Source organism: Canis aureus, chromosome 10 (assembly GCF_053574225.1).
Source record: "Canis aureus isolate CA01 chromosome 10, VMU_Caureus_v.1.0, whole genome shotgun sequence".
In the NCBI taxonomy this organism is placed as follows: Eukaryota; Metazoa; Chordata; class Mammalia; order Carnivora; family Canidae; genus Canis; species Canis aureus.
In genome coordinates this window covers 66,664,250-66,683,543 of record NC_135620.1, presented here as the reverse complement: position 1 = coordinate 66,683,543, position 19,294 = coordinate 66,664,250, and the positions used below count along the sequence as shown (strand labels likewise).

At 41.8% G+C, this 19,294-nt stretch overlaps 1 protein-coding gene and 1 pseudogene across 4 annotated transcripts in view; one reads left to right on the top strand and one right to left on the bottom strand.

The window, feature by feature from the left end:
* The window catches only part of PALM2AKAP2 (PALM2 and AKAP2 fusion), a 468,534-nt gene that overhangs the window by 377,576 nt on the left and 71,664 nt on the right, over positions 1-19,294 (bottom strand). The gene's annotated exons all lie outside the window — the stretch shown is intronic.
* On the top strand, positions 11,026-11,419 carry LOC144321789 (V-type proton ATPase subunit G 1 pseudogene; annotated as a pseudogene).

Sequence of the window (19,294 nt, the reverse complement as noted above, 5' to 3'; positions counted from 1 at the left end):
TCCTAGGCACTAATGCCTCATTAGGCAAGTTGGTATCCATCTACCTGGTCCCAGAAATTTTTGGTTCCAAAGGCTTCAAGAAAACCTAGAATAAAACCTTAAAACTGGATGAAGACCATCCATTTTCAGATTAGTAATAATGTCTGAATGGGGTTCTTTAATTTGGTTCTTTGAAAGCACGTGCTTTGGAACCCTGTGGGTAAACTACTTATAGATTTGCTAAACAATGTAGGGTCAAAATGTACTAATTACAGTGTGGGTTAACTAGCTATTATTCTTAACTAGTTATTATTCTTGTTGGATCATCAATTCCTCTTACTATGAGGTCAGTAAGTGTATCTAGCTAAAATTAGCAAAGCCCCAGTTCTAGCCCTGGTCCTGTTTTCCTTTGACCTTTCATTCTTATGTGTCTGGCTTACTTCTTTTTGTCCTGGCAGGACCCCTGGCATGCTTCATTTCCGTTTACAGTGACTGCTGCTCCTGCTGTCTCTAACATTTCATTTACCTCTGCCTCTCTTCAGATGCACGCTTGGCAGAGTCAATCAATGACTCTTCTCTGCAAAATCAAGCCAGACCTCACCCTTGGCCACATGGTCATGGAGTCAGTGAGTCCTAGCTGTGCTGTCATAGGACAAAGATACAGGTCACTCCTTTCTAGTTGTGATGGGCCCTCAGGCTACCCGAGCTGTTGGTCCTGTATGTTGGTCATACTGACCCCTGGGCCTTCTGCCTTTTCCACCACATCTCCGTAAGCCACTCTGATCAGACTGTTCCCAGGCCCCCTTTGATGTCTTCAGTTCAGAACAGTGATCCTTAGCCTTCCTCTTGCTTCTCTTAGGATTTAGGGTGAGAAAGAATGTTTCCGGGCAAAGACCTTCCCAAACCATGTCTCCGGAGATTAAAAAAAGAATCTTTGGCTATGTTGTCTTCCTTCCTAATCAATTTTCAAATGCTTTCTAGTTCTCCCACAGTGATGTTAAAGATTAGAATGGCTGGGCTTGGTATGCAAATGATATGGCCAAACTGGGCAGCTCTTCAGTTCTTTAAGGCTACTTCATTCTTTTCTGCTAACTGCACAAGGGTTGCTCTTTCATACCAACATTTTAGATGTGGTCAAAGGGGAAAGATGCTTAACCCAGCCTTCAGAAAATGGCGGTCAAATCCTTTCATTTATGAAGTGAATGTGGCTGTGTGTCACTGCCTTCCACTAAAATTGAAGAAAAGGTAGCTCACTTCACTTGGACTAGTGTTTGGCTGTGGGGACTGTTAAAGAAGTCCTATAATGTCTAGACCACTGTTTGAACATGTCTTCTAATGCATTATCAACTCATTCAATTTAAACCTAAAGTATCAATTGCTCTCATGTTCATAGTCACTATAGAAAAAAAGAGACTGCTTCTGCAGAGTGTGTTTATACATGTGTTCACAAATATATATGTTTATAACCATTTTCCGCTCAAAAGACCAGGCCCCTGGGACTTATTTTCCACATAGACAAAGGCAAGGTAAAAACACAGGGATTTTTAACCCTGCTTATGCCTTGAAGAAGTCTGATCCTCGAAGCTGGGATGACTGGTGATTTTCCAGATTCCATAAACCAGTGCGAATTTGGCCCATAGCCCTTGAACAGGCAACTTTCTCACAGTGGGAAATGATCTCACCATAGACTAAAGATAACCACCATGGGAGAAACGCCTACTTGGCTTTCTTCTTCACATTTGGCCCCATTCCTTAACATCTGAGAGCCAGAGAGATGGCCTGTCCTCTGAAGCCTGTTGCACACAAACAGAAGGCTAACCCAAGTTGTTGTCCAGAAGGTCAGGGAAAAAATGAGTCTTTGTCCTGCTTCTCTTCTTCTCACTGTCAGCACGATGACAAGGTGCATGAAGGCCAACTTGCCACTGACGCTTTGAATGAAACTAATAAACATTCCAAGGAAAAGCTATTAAGTGAAAATCAGTATCTACACCATCTTCCCTTTTCCCCTGGGCGCACAAACCATCTTTATAAAGGGTAGAACAGAATGAAGGGAACAAAGTTCTAAATCATGCAACAGAAATTTGAGTTTAAAAAAATCATTTGTTTATTCTACTTAACTTGCTGTGTGACTACAGGCGTTTTACTGAACCTTTCTGTGCCCAATTCTACAGCTTTAAAAATAGAAATCCTTGGACTCAGGCCTCATGGCTCCCTGCAGGACATGATTTGAGGTGGGGTTTTGTCTCATGAAGCTGCCTTTTAATTGAAGTCAACAGACGCAGGAAGCCCTTGGACCAACAGCTTCCAATAATCTTCGGCCACCGTGCTAAGTATGCAAGTAGGCACATATGCACAATGTTTCTTCCTTGCAGCACTAAGACATCAGAAATGATGGTAAGCCCAAGCTGCACCTAAGTTTGAATTGCCAGAAAGCAGGATCAGCATGAGCCACAAAGGAACTCCAGGAAAAAGCCTGTGGATCTAGTGTCCAGGGCAATAGCCAGAATCACTTGCCCGAGTCAAGAGAAGAGCACAGAGAGCTGGCAAGAACATACTCTCTCAACTATGCTTGGAGAACAAGGTAAAGTTCTGATTTGCCTCATCTTGATCAACATAGTATTTGAGAAACAGAATTGCCATTATTCCTCTATATTCTTTGAAAAACAGCTTGACCCACCAGAGTCTCACACTTGGAAAGCTGCTTTGCTCTCTACTGCAAGTGACCAATGTAAATATGTTTGTCAGGAAGGCTTCCATCTATTTCTCCAGGGATGAGAATGGCTGAGTTCACTGCAGTAGGTCCTTGTGATTACAGTAGATGGGTTCTCTTTCCATCCGCTGAAAGTACTCTTGGCCACTTTGCAAAATAACCTAAGCTCTTGGGAACACCAACACTTTGGAAATTGTAGGAAACTTAGCTTCACTTTTCTTCCCCTGGGGTAATCAGTTGGTTCCAGCACACAGATCCATTGCTAAAGATGTCAGTGGCTAAAGGGTATGAAATTAAAATGTCATGCAAGCTGTTTGACAAGAACCTCTTGCCTCTTTATCCATTCTAAAGAACTCTTCTTTTGACTTCAAGCCCTTAAAACTCCTCGACGAGGATGTCCAATAAAATTGCCTGCAATGAGGGGTGTCTGTGGCACAATCAGCTAAAATGTCCTACTTGGTTTCAGCTCAGGTCCTGATCTCAAGGTCATGAGACCAAGCCCCGTGTCAGGCTCTGAGCTCAGTGGAGAGTCTTCTTGGAATTTCTCTCTCCCTCTGCTCTGCCCTCCTCCCAAATAAATAAATAAATCTAAAAAAAAAAAAAAAGAATTGCTCACACTGAGGGAAATACTCTATATCTATGCTAGCCACATGTGGCTATTGAGCATTTGAGATGTGTCTAATATGACTGAGGAACTACATTTTAACATTATTTAACTGTAATTAATTTAAATTTAAATAGACACATGTGCCTAATGGCTGTCTATTAGCACAGTCCTGTTAGGTTAAATATTCAATTTAGTGATTTATTCTCCTTTGACCAGCTGCAAGGTGCCAGTTATGATGTATTGCTTGTGGCAGTCCAGATTGATTCCCCAGGATATAGACGAGAGGAAAAATAACTGTAAGATTCTTAAAACATTTAAAGCCGCTATCTAAAAAGCAGATAATTGAGTAGGAGGGGTACCTTAAGTGAAAGGAAAACAAAATGGACTCTAGACTCTGCCAAGAAAAAGAGAAGTAGGTTGTAATTATGGTCTTTCCCTTGGGCTTTCATTAAGTCAAGGTTAAATCATCTAGAATCTGTTTTAGCTGTTCTTTAAGGGGACTACTCAAATGTGGCTGTGTCTCCCCTAGGCAATGGTGCACTCACCACTGGATATACGTCGGGGCTACCCAGAACCATCCTCTAGTCTCCTCCAAGCCTTCTTTTGTGGTGCAAAAGAAATTATGGTGCTGGCTACGTGGCAGATGGCAGCAACTTTCCACCCCCTGCAGCATCAAAAGCAAAAATCTTTCCTCTGTGTGGTTACACAATCACTATCTGGGGGAGCAGTTAAAAGAAAGAGGAATCCCCTGATGATTTCCAGATTGATCCCCAAATGATTATGTGAGATGCCATGATTAAAATTAAGGACAAATTTACATAGAGTGAGTTTTCTTCTATGGGGCATAAGAGAATCATAGGACTATAAACTGTTATCCTTGAAAAGGACGCACTCAGGCTGGTTCAATGTCATTCCACAAATGAGGAGACGACCTTAGACACTAAATGAAAGCAAAGCAAGGACGAAGGATGAGGGATGGGGAAAGGAAGGCATACGTAATGAATTTCTGCTTTGCATGTGCTAGGGTGTTTACACATGTGTCACACTCTGTTCTCACCCTGCTTTGCCATCAAGTCAGACAGCATCTCACACTCACCATACAGGCTCCACTCACCCTAAAGCACTGTTGACCAGGGAAGAATTTCCTGAAGCTTCTCTAGGAGAGAAGCTTCTCTAGGAGAGAGGAAGTAAGAGTTTCCATCACACACCACCCTCTGAACAACCTAATGAAATGTACCTTGGCCATTTCTCTTCTCCTCAAGGTCCTTCTCTAGCCAAGGCAATGGGGGTATGTTTCCCCTCGATCCTCTTCCAAGATGCACCTAAATCACTCTACTCCTGTGTCTCAGCTTCCAATTCCTTCTAAATCCCTCCCCCACCCTTTTTTAATGCAGCATCATCCAGAGCATTCTCTTTAAAACCCTTCAAGTAGTTCCCACCCCACTCAGGATAAAAGCCAAACCTCTTGTCCAAACCTCCCCACATAACTGGACCCTGCCCACCCCTCAGCCCTCTCCTCCTACCACGAATCCCTCATTCTACTCACTCCTGGTCTGTTGAACTCCCTGGAAAATTGAGCAAACATACTTGGCTCATCCCAGCGGCAGGGTCTTTGCACTTCAGTGACCTCTGCCCAAAACACTCTTTAATCATGAGTTTTGCATGGTTTGCTCCAATGACCCAGAGAGAGGTGTCTTCTGAGCAGCCTGTCTAGATGGACACCTCCCTGCCCCCACCCCGCTATCCTATCTCTACCCCTTTCCCTGGCTTTTTCTGCCTAGCACACTCATCATTGCAAACATTGTATTGTTTTTCTTTTTGACTATTTGCATATTATCTACCTCCCTTAACTAAAAGGTAAACGGTACTATCCGGGTATTTGTCTCCCCTATTCACTCACATCCCAACTGACCAGGTGTCGAAGGAATGAGTGAAAGCAATTTAGCTCCATCCTAACTCTTCCAAACTTGCAATCCCACAATCCATCAATCTAATAAGCAAACAAAAAGTCTTCTAATGACTATCATCCACCTCCTCCTCTTAGATGACAGCAATCAATTATAAGTAAAATCTAATTTTTTCTTAAGGGGTGTCTCCTTAGTCATCATATAGATCTTGTCACAAAGCTGTTATTATATACAATGAACATGTGAGGACATGGTGAGGATACTGTAGGGCTGAGCTGCTCACACACTGAGGGGTCACACACTGAGCTTCCTAGCTTGATTCTAAAGCTGGTGCTGTTTCCATCACACCATCCTACCCTGCCTGCCTTCTAAAGCAACGTACTCAAGAGTTTTGGGGAAAACACAGGGCAAAGAGCATATGGAAGGATCATTGCTCTTATGTGTAGTCTTTCACTGTCATTGATCCTTGCATAGCGTCCAGTCCCACACACAATGAAGCAGGTAGCTTGAACTTGCCTTGAGGAAGTCTAGTCTCATAGGGATCTTCCCGTCTCATTGTGCTTTGTGCCAAATGAGTCCTGCTGAAGGCACTAAGGTGTTGGGCTTCCCAAGGCACAGACCTGGTTGGCCATCTGCCCAAGATGTCCTTTGTGGCACCATCTGCAGTCCCCATCCAGCCCTATAGCTGGAACAAGAATCAAACCCAAGGTCACCTCGCACCTTGGCACCTCAGGCCAAAACAAGACAGGGGTCTTACTCTCTCTTCTCTCCTGATGCATGTTGTACCTGTAAATGTGCATATGTGATGCAGCCCAGGTGTTAACTCCAACTTTAACTCTCTTCAGAATACATGTAACAGTATGACATGATTAAACCTTGTACGATACAATCTCTAAGATTTAATTACCATTGGTAATAAATTAAACTTAACAGAACTGACACCTGAGGCCCATTGTGATGAAGGATAATTAGATAGTCTAATAATGCAAAGGTAAGAATATCCTAATTTATCATTTTACTTTAATTTAAAAATTCAGTCCACTATTCTTTCTAGTGAATACAACAAAAGGGAAATTAGGGTATTAGGGCCATGAATCATTTTTTCCCTTTATTTCTGGGAGAGGGAGAAAGTGGAAAGGAAAAGATAAAGGTTACCTTTGCTGAAAACTAAGCTACTCCAAGATGTTTGAGAACACCATCATCTGACGCAGAAAAGAGAGGAAACATGTCCAATATAAGCTGATTTGTTCATGCAGCCTTACTGACTCCATTATTCATTGGCAATAGAGGCACAGATGGGACCATTAAGGGAAAAAAAAATCAGGAATTAAGGTACCAATTCCTCTATAATTACTTTAAAATAGTTCAGCCCAGACAGTGTGTGTCTGTATGTATATGCATATATGTTAACTTTCATGTGCACTCTGCATGTGGTTAGTTAACATCTGCAGTACCTAATAAAAATTCATATTCCAGAAAGGTTGGTTAGCATTTGATGGTCCCTAACCGGAAATCGTAGGCAAGCACCTCAGGAATAGCAATCTAAATTGGCACCAGATGGTTTGCATCAAGGATGTTACACTCTTTCCCCCCATTGGTAAATGAGAACTATTCAGGATATGGGGTTGGTTAGAAAGATCGCCGACTTCCCCAGCCTCACAAGGGTAGGGTATATAATCTAGCAGGCCCAGCGCCCTGATCTTTGGATATGACTGAACCCCCCTTTATCTTTTGTGGAGCATCCTACGGGGAGAGAAAGGGTGATCACTCTTCCAGAAGGACTCTGTATGTATACACTAACTTCTGCAAAGATGATGAATGTGTTTAAAGATACAGTTATTTCTAAAAGTTGTCTTGGAGTTCTTAAGCCAGGTTCATAGTCTCAGAAGAACATTATTGGCAAAAATTTGGCAGTTTGCCAAAGACCAACTGTAGAAGAATTTCCCACTTTATCAAACACAGAAGGTTAGTGTATTTTCCTGACCAGTCTTTGATTCATGAGTACTCCTGGTGAGGCAGCCCCAGGCAACATTCTAGAATAGGTCGACATTATGCAATAGCCTTATAAAACCAGCAGGGAGGAACCTGCCAACTTCCAGAAATGGTTCATCACCTCACAAAGGTAATTGGCCTAATATAATGCGTATGTTGTGTCTAAAGTCCAACTTCTGGCCAATGTCCACAGCAGGGCATTTATGAATTGGGGTTTTATTTGCACTTTGTGAAAGTTTGTCATTTATTACCTTTTGCAAGATTTTACTCATGGATTCCTGCTATGAATTATTAGGTCCTTGAAGTCGACGCCTCCATTCCTTTGAGCAGACTGTTTCCTTTTATTGTGATTCCTTTCCCCCATCCATGCTCCCTTCTTTCACCAAGACCCCCCACTTATCCTTTGCTACTCAGCTCCAAAATCTCCTGGGCCAGGTGGCTTCTGTCTCCTTAAGGCATTTACTCACCACTTTAGTGCATTTCTTCATTCGAGAGACAATTATTGGATACCTGCTGTATGCAAACACTGTGACAGGCTCTAGGAACTCAGCAGTGAGCAAGACAAGGAGAGCTCACATGCTTTTATTTTTGGAAGAAAATCAGGCTTAATATAATTTAAGACAAAGTCATAGCATTCTCACCTACAAACTTCCACCATGCAAGTTTGTCTTTTTAGGAAACAAAAGGTCTTAGGGGACAGAAATGTATTTTCTTTCTTTTTTTTTTTTCTAACAGAAATGTATTTTCTGGTCACCCAACTGCACAGAAAGGTTAACAGGTCTTCCAGAGATGCCAAGCTCCAGCCAGGGGACTTGCATTCTGGATAAATCTGTCTCAAGTTTTTGGCTAAATAGCCGCTCTGAACTGATCCCCAGCTTTAAGCTGAGGTCTCTCATTCGGCCCTGAAAGCAGAATCACTGTCTCCTCCACTAAAGGGCTGATGCAGTAGGTTTTATCATATTCATCTCCTTAATCAAAAACCAGCTGTGGAAGAGATGAGACTTCAAGATGCCTGTAATGATACTGCTCTATACACATTTATGATCACCTGTACTTATGTTTTCAAAGAATTAGACTCATGTTTGAAATGTTGGAAAGGCATGTGTCCATTCTAAGTGCCCAGCACCCAATTTGGGACACATTAGGTTGGAGGTGCCTACTAGAGGTCCAAGTGGCCACCTCAGGTCAGCATTAATGCACCTAGAGCATTAATGGAACCTGCTTCTGGAATGTTTATCAACTGGCTGCCTGTCACCTTTGATACAAGGACAATCCAATAGCATGAAATTTGTTGCAGTAAAAAAAAAAAAAATCCTGAATGCGTCCTCATAGAAACTAAAAAATCCCAATAGGATTTGAAAAAAAGTAGCAGCCAACAGAGACCAAAATAAACCCCTTTAGGCCTATCTCAGTTCAACATGTTAAAATATCCCAAGACCTTTCTCAGCACATATATTATTCAAAGGTCAAAAAATTCCCTGTGCAAATACCTAAAATATCTACAGGATGTTTCAGCGAAATGCCACACTAAATTATTTCTCCACTACAGTTCAGGGCTTAGGTTCCAGGATGAGGAAGGGGGGGATGAGCCTGACCCATGAGCCACCTCTCACAGGTCTTCATCTTAGCCAGGGAAAAAAAAAAATCATTGAATTATTTTTCTACATATTCCTGAATTTAAATGTATCCTTTCACTAAGTTTATGTATCTTTGCATTGGTGGCATTAATTAAAACAAGTCTCTATCGAGTAGGATTCTTGATGGTGAAAGAAAAACTGACCCCCCAAATGTTGGCCACTCACAACTTCAAGTGCAGAGGTAGATTTGCCTCAGGCACAGCTGACTTTAGGGCCCAATTGCTGCCACTGGGACAAGACTGTTGTCAGTTCCTCCCACCTCTTCCTTCTGTGTGCTGTGATCATTTTCCATCTACATGTGGTAGCAAGATGGTTGTGACAGCTCTAAGTTTCAAATCCTCTCAAAGCCATGGATTAACGGTGAACACTAAGGCAGGGCAAGTCACTACACCTCTCTGTGCCTGTGTCCACATTTGGAAAATGAGGATGTCCATAAAATACTTCCTACACGGAAAATGCTTAATGACAATAAATGTTGCTGTTATCATAATACAGTTCCCTATTAACAGTGAGAACATCCGTTTTTCCTATGAGAGAGTGCTAAAAAAGACATTCTCAACTACCAAATCCGTCAGAGCTTAATACTCTCTCACGTAGAATAATACCCTTGCTTCTCAGGAAGCTTTGGCCTACCATTTGAATCTGGTAATAAAAGCTGTGGGAGCAGGAGATTCACTAGACACAGGTTGATACTCTGTGCATTTGAATTCCTGAATAGAAAACCCTGTCAGGGACTCAAGTAGTCTTTCGCTGGGATAGACCAGGTGGCTGACCCAAAAGGGTAACTTGAAAATATGTGCTTGAATTTTTTAAAAGAACACACGGTGTTTTTTGGGGGGAAGACTGTGTTCCCAGAGCAAGAAAGGAGTTGCCAAGCATGAAGCTGGATCACCCAAAGAGAAAGTGCAGATTTCAAACATATTTGCAAGTTGCTTCTGAATGTTTAAACATTAACTACAGAGCAGTAAAGATGGGTGGTAGAAGGGGAGGAGGGCGGGGGGTGGGAGTGAATGGGTGACGGGCACTGGGTGTTATTCTGTATGTTAGTAAATTGAACACCAATAAAAAAAAAAAAAAAAAAAAAAAAAAAAAAAAAAGATGCAACAATTGGGTAATTTGAGGAAGAGGTTGTGCTTTGAACCCTCCCTTTGTTATTTTGCCTTTCACATCCTAAGCTTCAACACCTGTAAAATGGGCACCTGCACATCAGATCTTGAATAAAGGCTCATCCCCATATCACTTCTCCCTCCGTGACCATTGCCCACCAGCCCCCAGAACTCTATTCTCAGCTCCCTTGAAGAGAAAATAAGTAAAGTCTCCGGATTACACATGGGATGAGAGAATCTCTGAACGTTGGTAATGGAAGAGACCCTAAATGATCTCAGGACACCTGGGTGGCTCAATGGTTGAGCGTCTGCCTTTGGTTCAGGTTGTGATCAAAGTCACCCATCAGCTTCCCCGCAGGAAGCCTGCTTCTCCCTCTGCCTGTGTCTCTGCCTCTCTCTGTGTGTCTCTCATGAATAAATAAATAAAATCTTATAAAAAAGAAGAGTTTTTTAAAAATAAAAATAAAAAATGATCTCATTCGACTTCTTCAGTTGACCAGTGAGGAAACTGGATACCCAGGAAAAGTTGAGTGATTTGCTCAAAGTCAAATGATTCAAATCATAGGATCATCTCATCTCAGGGCTCATTCCATACCAGTCATAAACATGAAAGCCCCTACTCAATTATATTCTTACACTCATAACAACCCTGTGAAGTTGACAGGTCAAATACTTTCACAGAACTCATGACATATGCCCAAATAACTTGAACACATTGACCAGCATGGGTTTGGCAAAGAAAGAGAGAGGGAAAAGGGAGGTTGGAAGACACAGAGCAAGCAAACAGAATAATTTAAATATTGAAAATAAAACATATCCTCTCTGGTTAGCAAGATTACTCATCTGTGAACATTAAATGTCTGTGCTGCAATGAATATACTCCAATGTGGTCTTTTACTCTCTGTGATGGTTCAGTGAGGTGGACAGGTGAAATCTCAAGAACCTTCTAGATTGTGGTCATGGAAATGTTCTAAATCTCACTGCTCAATACCTAAGAGACGAAGACCCAGGGGTAGTGGATGACTGCAGCAAGGAGCTGGTGAAAGGGGAGAACTAGGGAGGGTGCGTGTGTGGTGGGGGTGGGGGAGCCATCTGGTACCTCGATAGCATCGGAAACAGCATCAGTCATAACCACAGAAATGGCCAGTCAGTCCCAGGGTATCCAGCAGCTCCTGCAAGCCGAGAAGGTGGCAGATGCCAGAAAGAGGAAGGCCCGGTGTCTGAAGCAGGCAAAGGAGGAGGCACAGATGGAGGTGGAGCTGTACCACAGAGAACGAGAGCAGGAGTTCTAGAGCAAGCAACAGGTGGCCATGGGCTCCCAGGGGAACCTATTGGCTTCAGTGGAACAGGCTACCAGATGCCAGGTGCAGGGCATGCAGAGCTCCCAGCAGAGAAACTGTGAACGTGTCCTGGCCCAGCTTCTTGGCATGGTCGGCGACGTCAGGCCCCAGGTCCACCCCAACTACCGGATTGCTGTCTAGTATCCACCGCAGGGCCTGCCTCTTCCCTTCCACAAAGAAATCCCCCAATCAAAATTACCTCCCACCATTTCACTGGTTCTTTCCCACTTTCTCTCCATTCCCTGGAAATTCTAAGAGCAAGATCCAATAATTCTGTGAAATTTAGAAGTTATCTTGCTCAGATCTGAATCTCCTTATTGTTCTTTAACCTTCACTGGGAATTTGTAAACTCCCAAGTCACCCTCACCTGACCCCTCTTGGAAATTTGCAGCGTGGAAAAGTAGGGATGTGTAACTCACTTTGGCTCCAGAGCCTGGCAGGCTTCGGTCCTTTTCCCAACCCTGCCACTTGCCGGGACAGGACAAGCTTCTTTTTTTAAAATATTTTATTTATTTATTCATGAGACACACACACACACAGAGAGGCAGAGACACAGGCAGAGGGAGAAGCAGGCTCCACACAGGGAGCCCGATGTTGGACTTGATCCTGGGATTCCAGGATCATGCTCTAGGCCAAAGGCAGTTGCTCAACCACTGAACAACCCACGCGTCCCAGGACAAGTTTCTTTTTTTTTTTTTTTTTTAAGATTTATTTATTTATTTATGATAGACATAGAGAGAGAGAGAGAGAGGCAGAGACACAGGAGGAGGGAGAAGCAGGCTCCATGCAGGGAGCCCGCTGTGGGACTTGAGCCTGGGACTCCAGGATCGCACCCTGGGCCAAAGGCAGGCACTAAACCGCTGAGCCACCCAGAGATCTCCCCAGGATAAGCTTCTTAACCTGTAGTCCAGTGTCCTCCTCTACAAGACTGGAATGCTAATGATGATGATAACAATAATAATGATACCTACCTTATGGGGTTGCTGCAATGCTTAGGAATCACTCTGTAAAGGGTATAGCGTGGTCTCTGGCACATAATAGCTGTGATTCAATAAATGGCAGCCCTATATTTATTATTGCCACTCCCTGCCCACCTGCCAAAACCTAAACACAGCTATTTCCTCACATTTGTCAATGGCTCTCTAATTCTACTCATTAATTATGTGAACTAGTAATTCTCTGAAGAATTCATTTTTCCCACCTCTCTTTTCCCAGAGACTGTATAGTCCCTGAAAAAGAATGAAGACCTAGCTTACTTAGCCTCTCTATTATGGTTCCAGGAAGATGTTACATTTCTTAGTCTCTCTTTTGTCTCTAAGTTGGTCTTTCTCTTTATTGGATTTCCTCTTTTCCGATTTCCCCAAAGACCCATCAGATGCCCACTGTTTCCTGAGATCCAAAGTGATGCTGCGTTCCTTTGTATGCATGGCTTTCCTTTCTACACCCTCAATACCTTTCCCGATGTAACACTGAAAAAGTGTCAATAAAAAACTATGGACAAATTAAAAAAAAAACCAACACCTAAGAGACATACATGGCTACTGAACACTTGAAATGTGGTAGTGTTACTGAGAAGCTGAATTTTTCATTTTATTTACTTTTAATTAAATCTAACTAGCCACATGTGCCTGGTAGCTACCACATTGGACTACACAGCTCTAGATGAATAAAGCTGCCCAAGACCTTATTTGGCCTGACCTATAAGCTTGTGTGATTATTTTTTTGGGGGGGGAAGGAGGGTACCTAAAGGTGTATAATAATAAATGCTGAAATCAGATCCCTCCACAAAATGTACATGTAGCAGCACCAAAAATAAATATGTATGAATCAGGATTCTTAGTTGCAAACAATGCTAATTCAAGCAGAAAACATATCCTTATGAAAGGATGTTAGGTCACTCACAAAGTCTCTGGAAGGCCGGAAAACTAGGCTTGGAGACTCCATGGTCAGAACCAAAGCACAGTCATACTGCAGAGCGTGTCTGGAGGAGACACCACAGCCTCACTGCTGGACTCAGGAAAGTGGCCTGTCCAGCTGATTCCAGACACTGGGCACTGGGTGCCACCATGGTCCTGCCATGGCTGCTTGTGGACAGGGATGGATCTGCTGCCACCATCACCAGATTGGCTACTGCATAGTGCCTGATGCTTGGTATTCCTGGTTTCTGATTCCAAGTCTGGGGCAAGGACAGTTCACTGTGAGTAAACCCAGGTCACATGTCTGTACTCAACCTGCAAGGAAGACTGGAATAGCAAGAATTGGGCTTCTACAGAGGGGAGCAAATTCATAAGTTGAGGAGTTTCCCAAATGGAAGCAAACCTCTATTACACCTGCCTTCTGGGGAAGAGGGCTAATGCGCTACAAGCATAGGGCTCCTGGAGGACAGGTACAGCGACAGAACTGAAGACCTGGGAGCCCAGAGAACGTGGTAGATTAATTGCTGGCATATAAGGCACTATCTACTACCATGGGGAAAATAGACTATGTCAGAGAATTATGGGGAGGTGAGTTAGCAAAAAGAATTTTGAGAGGCAGTCAAGAGTTTTAGAGTAGCTGCTATAATAAGTGAGATTTTTGGAAGTGTAATATTTCCTTTGGCTACATTCTCATATGACTCCAATAAAGACATTACTTTTTTGAGACTTTTTCAGCGTTAGGTGTGTGTTCTATAATTGGGATTATCGTACATATATAGTTCTTGCTTTTTAGATTTACTCTTTAATACAATATGGATCTTTTCCTTTATGCACACCTCTATGTTATCATTTTTTTTAATATTTATTAATTTATTTTAGAGAGAGAGAGTGTGTGTGTGTACAAGTGGGGGATGAGCAGAAGGAGAAGGAAGGGCAGAGAATCTCAAGCAGATGCCATGCTGAGCATGGAGCCCAACATGGGGCTTGATCCCATGACCCTAAGACCATGACCTGAACTGAAACCAAGAGTCGGTCGCTCAACCAACTGAGCCACGCAGGCACCCCTATACCATCATTTTTAATGCTTACATAATAGTCCGTTGCACAAATACACCATATTTTATTTAACCACCCCTCTACTGATGATCAGTTAGATTATTTATAGTTTTTTCTTCTGAATTGTGCTACAATAAGCATCCTTGTACATATATTGCTATGCACTTGCCCAGTCATACATTTTGGTAAAATTCCTAGAGAAAGTATTGCTGAATTAATGGCTAACCACATCTAACAGGTTGATTTACATTTTTAAGTTATTCTCAAAGGTGGTAATAATTTATTTTTCCATTTAGGGCTGGGACCGGGACAAGATGAATAAGGCACTTTACCTTGGGCTCAAGATTTAAGGAGGCATTTAAAACTCAGTAATTAAGACAAATAATATTTTAGTGCAATAATTTAAAAATCAAAATGAATGCACAGAAGTCCATGATGAACAAAATAACAGAATTTTAAATCAAGGCAGGATCAGTATTAATGATTTTTCTTTTACCTCAGGCTCTGAGGCAATATTGTTTGGCATCGCACTGTTCCCACCAACATGTTCTAGGGAACCTTAGGCATTTATAAACCCTCTTACTCTTTGCCATTCTGATAGAAAAAAAACTTCATTTTAATTTTCATTTCTTTGATATTGAAATTGAGCATCTGATATGTTTATTTGTCATCTGTATTTCTTCTTTAATGAACTGGCCTGTTCATATTGATTCCTTACTTCTTCTATTTAGATTTTTGTATTTTATTGATTTGCATATATTGTATATTAATATAATAATTATGCATATATTGTACATTAATATGATTATATGTAGTTACTATTATAGAATTACATGTTATTACATATACTGATCTATATAATTATATATTAATTATATTATATAAATTAATTATAAATATAAGGATAGTAATCCTTTGCTCTCTTATGTTCTGCAAATATTTTCTTAGTTTTCATTTTTCTTTTAACATTATTTTTTTCCATTTATTGTTTGAATGTTTACATAGTCAAATTTGTCTATCTCTTATATATATATTTTTTAATTTATCTGGTTTTCACCTGCAGAAAGACCATTTCATTGCGATTGAAAATGAAGGCTTTGGGATGCCTGGGTGGCTCAGAGGTTAAAGCATCTGCCTTCGGCCCAGGTCGTGATCCTGGAGACCCTGGATCTAGTCCCATGTCGGGCTCCCTGCATGGAACCTGCGTCTTCCTCTCCTGTATCTCTGCCTCTCTCTTTCTTTCTCTGTGTCTCTCATGAATAAATAAATAAAATCTTAAAAAAAAGAAAATGAAGGCTTTTGAGTTTGAAAGCCTGAATAGCACCCACTAGCTTGCATGTAGAATAATCTCCATGTGCTTTATTTCTAACATGGAGATAACAATAGGACATCCTCCACAGAGTTTTTGTGAGGATTAAATGAGTAATACAAAATGTTTAGAAGTGCCAAGCACATAGTAAGTACTCAGGATATGCGAGCTCTCATTATATGCTAACTCCGTATACACACATGAGCCTGTTTCTGGATACTCTATGTGATCCATGCTTCCGTGTGTTCTTGCTCCAGCACCACAGTGTTTTAATTACCATGGACTTATATAGTGTTGTTCGATCTGGTTATGCAAGCTCCCTTCTCATTTTCTTGGTGTTTCAAACTTTTCTTGGCTGTCCTCATTCATTTATACATACAGACGAATTTGAAAAGCTATTTGTCAAGTACCGCAAAATCCCACTGAGATTTTTAACTGAAACTCTATTAAATTTATATATTATTTTAAGGGAAGCATGACATCTTTACAATATGAGCCTTCCTGCCCAGGAACATGGTGTTTCTCTTTATTTAGTCAAATCTTCTTTTTTTTTTACTTCTCTGTCAAGCTTTACAGGTTTCTTACCGTACATCATGCACATTCTTACTTGGTATTTTAAGTTTTTATTGCTATTATTTTATTACTAGCAATTACATTGATATGTATAAATGGTTGGTGTTTATATGTCTGTTTTGTATCCAGCCTTTGTTTTGAGCCCTTTTATTTGTTTATCCAAAATGAATGTCTAATCATGTCACTCATGAGCCTAAAATCCTCCAGGACAGCCTCAGTCCTCCAGGACAAAGTTCACATTTTGGGATTTGACACACATTCATTTCTTTCATACACAACAAACACGTGTTGAGCAACTCCTCCATGTTAGGTGCTGTGGAGCACCAGTGGTACATCACTAAGCAGACAAAAATCCCTGCCACTAAGAAGCTTACATTCAGAAGGAATTTGTGCTTTGTATTAGCTCATCCCTGTGGGTCCATCCATCCCATCTCCTCTCCTTCTTTGCAGGTGCTGAGTACTTCAGCTGTACTGAATAAGTTGCAATTCTACATGCCTTCCTGTTAGATACCTCTTTCCTTCCCTTGCTCTTTCTCTACTTGCCATCCTGAAAGCTCCTTTTATAGCTTCATGAGTCATATCAAGTTTGGTCTACTCTTGGCAACTTCCATGATTCCCCCTTGAAGAGTTTGGAGGTCTACTTTCCATGGCCCACTGACTTCAGGGCTGATTTTTTCACTGCAGTGCAATTGTCATCTATTGGTCCATAACTTCCTTAGGGTAAGAAGGGGTCCTGATCTTCTTTTTACTACCTGGTGACATGGTATCAGGTAATGTTCAATAAATTTGTTGAAGGCATAAATGTATTGAGTTGGTTGGGGGCACAGCACAATCCCCCATGTCTCACGTTAAGTGGCCACACAGGTCGGCTTTGGCCAGTCACAACTAGATTTACAGGAATTCAATGGAGATCACCAAGGCTGAGTGAGTAGACACAGTTGCCTGGGGGGAGATGGACCTGTAGGTGAACATTGAAAGAGCTTGAAACTTCTGTTAGCTCTTTCCACCCCACAAAAGGGCCCAGGATCAAGGATAAGACCCCTCCATTCACATTTAAGAAAGGGGGTGCTATGGATAGGTCCAGTCTGAAGTCACTGACCAGGTCATGTTTTGTAGGGATGAAGTCGTAGGACAAGGAGCATCAACAAAATTACATGAAAGAATCATAGTCCCTGCTCTGACCAAACTGCTCCTCCTTATGAAGGCTGCTGGGGTCTGTATGGATCTCTCTGAAGTGTGAGCTTTCGGCGGGAAGGAGGTAAAGCAGGCCTTTCTGACATCAAAGTTCTCACCAATGTTGTGCTCCATGAAAAACCTAGTTCGCTTAAGTTCAACATTGTAGTATGGGCCTCACTTGTAATCAAGTGTCCACCATACCAGTCTCACCCCAGACAGGCAGTCTAGCTAGCATAATGATCAGATGCCTGGCCTTGAGATCCAGACTGCCCAGTTCCAAACCCTTGTATTTTCGGGGATCCCTGGGTGGCTCAGTAGTTTGGCGCCTGCCTTTGGCCCAGGGCGCGATCCTGGAGTTCCGGGATCGAGTCCCATGTTGGGCTCCCAACATGGAGCCTGCTTCTCCCTCCTCCTGTGTCTCTGCCTCTCTCTCTCTCTGTCTCTCATTCTATAATAAATAAATAAATAAATAAATAAATAAATAAATAAATAAATAAAAATAAATCTTAAAAAAAACAAAAACCTTGTATTTTCATTTGTTAGCTATGTGAGTGAGATCCAGGACATTAAGTCAGGTTGAAAGTGAGTGGCCCTAAAGAGGAAAATCTTTGATGAGGGCCAAAAAGCCATTCCATGAAGATCAGTGCATCATAATAGCTTGCAAGGAACACTTGATATAGAGTGTAAAGTGTTTAAGGGCTTGGGACAGATTACATAGGTTCAAATCCCAGCTTCTCCACTTAGTACCTGTGTGATCTTGGGCAAATGACTTGACCTGTGTGGGTCTCAGCTGTTGTATCTCTAAAATAGAAATGCTAATAGTAGTTACTACATAGAGTTACTCTGAGGATTATAAGGGTTACAATGCAAATTGAGTGCTTGGACCAATGCATGGGACAGAGTACATAGCTAAATACTTGTTAGCTATCACTATATTATTATGATTCCGATATCACATTGTATCTGGTACTGTTTCGGTGGACTGAAAAAGTATGTAGATAGAGTTTTACCATTTTCCTGGCAAAGTCACATGTGAAGAGCACAAAATTTCTGCACTAGGAAAGGCCTCTGGACCCAGATCTTATGAAATTTGTGCAAAATGAAGACTGAACACCTGCCAACGAACATTTCATAGGATACATTTACAGGATAGCATTAGCTGGAAAGAGGACTCATTTAAGGATCAAGGCAGGTTTTGAAAGGACACCAAACCATAAATACACTTTCAGACCTTCTGAGCAACATCTCACCTAGAGGCTTCAGAGATCTAGCATTGGAGAGGACAAGGATTCCTTTCTGGGGACTAAGGAACCCCACCCCACAAGAGAGGCAGCCCTCCACATGTACATCATTCCAGGAAAGAAGAAAGGTGGCATTGGCTTCTGGTCAGGAGGGCTCTGGTGCTGGCATTTATTTCTAAGGACAAGTAACTTCACTCCCAGAGCTGCAGTGGGCAGGTATTTAGACTGGTGGGGCAACCCCCTTACAGCACAAGTTTTGCTATTATACCTCATTTGCGTCCTTTAAGTCAGAACCTGATGATTTGAAGGAGAGAGAGGTGGAAAGGATGTTGTCATTACAAATGTCACCATGACTCAGTGAATCCAAAAAGTGAGGAAAGGCTAACTTGAGAGAAGCAACACATGGAAGTGGCACACTACTTTTTTCACTGAGGTCCCAGATGATGTGGGTTGTGTGGAACCAGAATTGGCACCTGGCAGTTTGACTATCTCCTGTCCCCCATTCCCCATTCCACAGGCAATTGATGTTTCTTAGGTGTGCTTCCAGGGATACAGTGCATACGGAAGAAAATATGTGCGTGTGTATATGTGTGCATGTATATCCTTCTTTTAAATTTTAGCTTTATCATTTTACAGTATAGTTTATAGATCATTAATCATCTGTTTGCAAAGAATTTCCTTTTTTTTCTACCTGAATGGTAACCCACTGTATGTATGAATCATAATTTATCTAATCTGTCCCTGA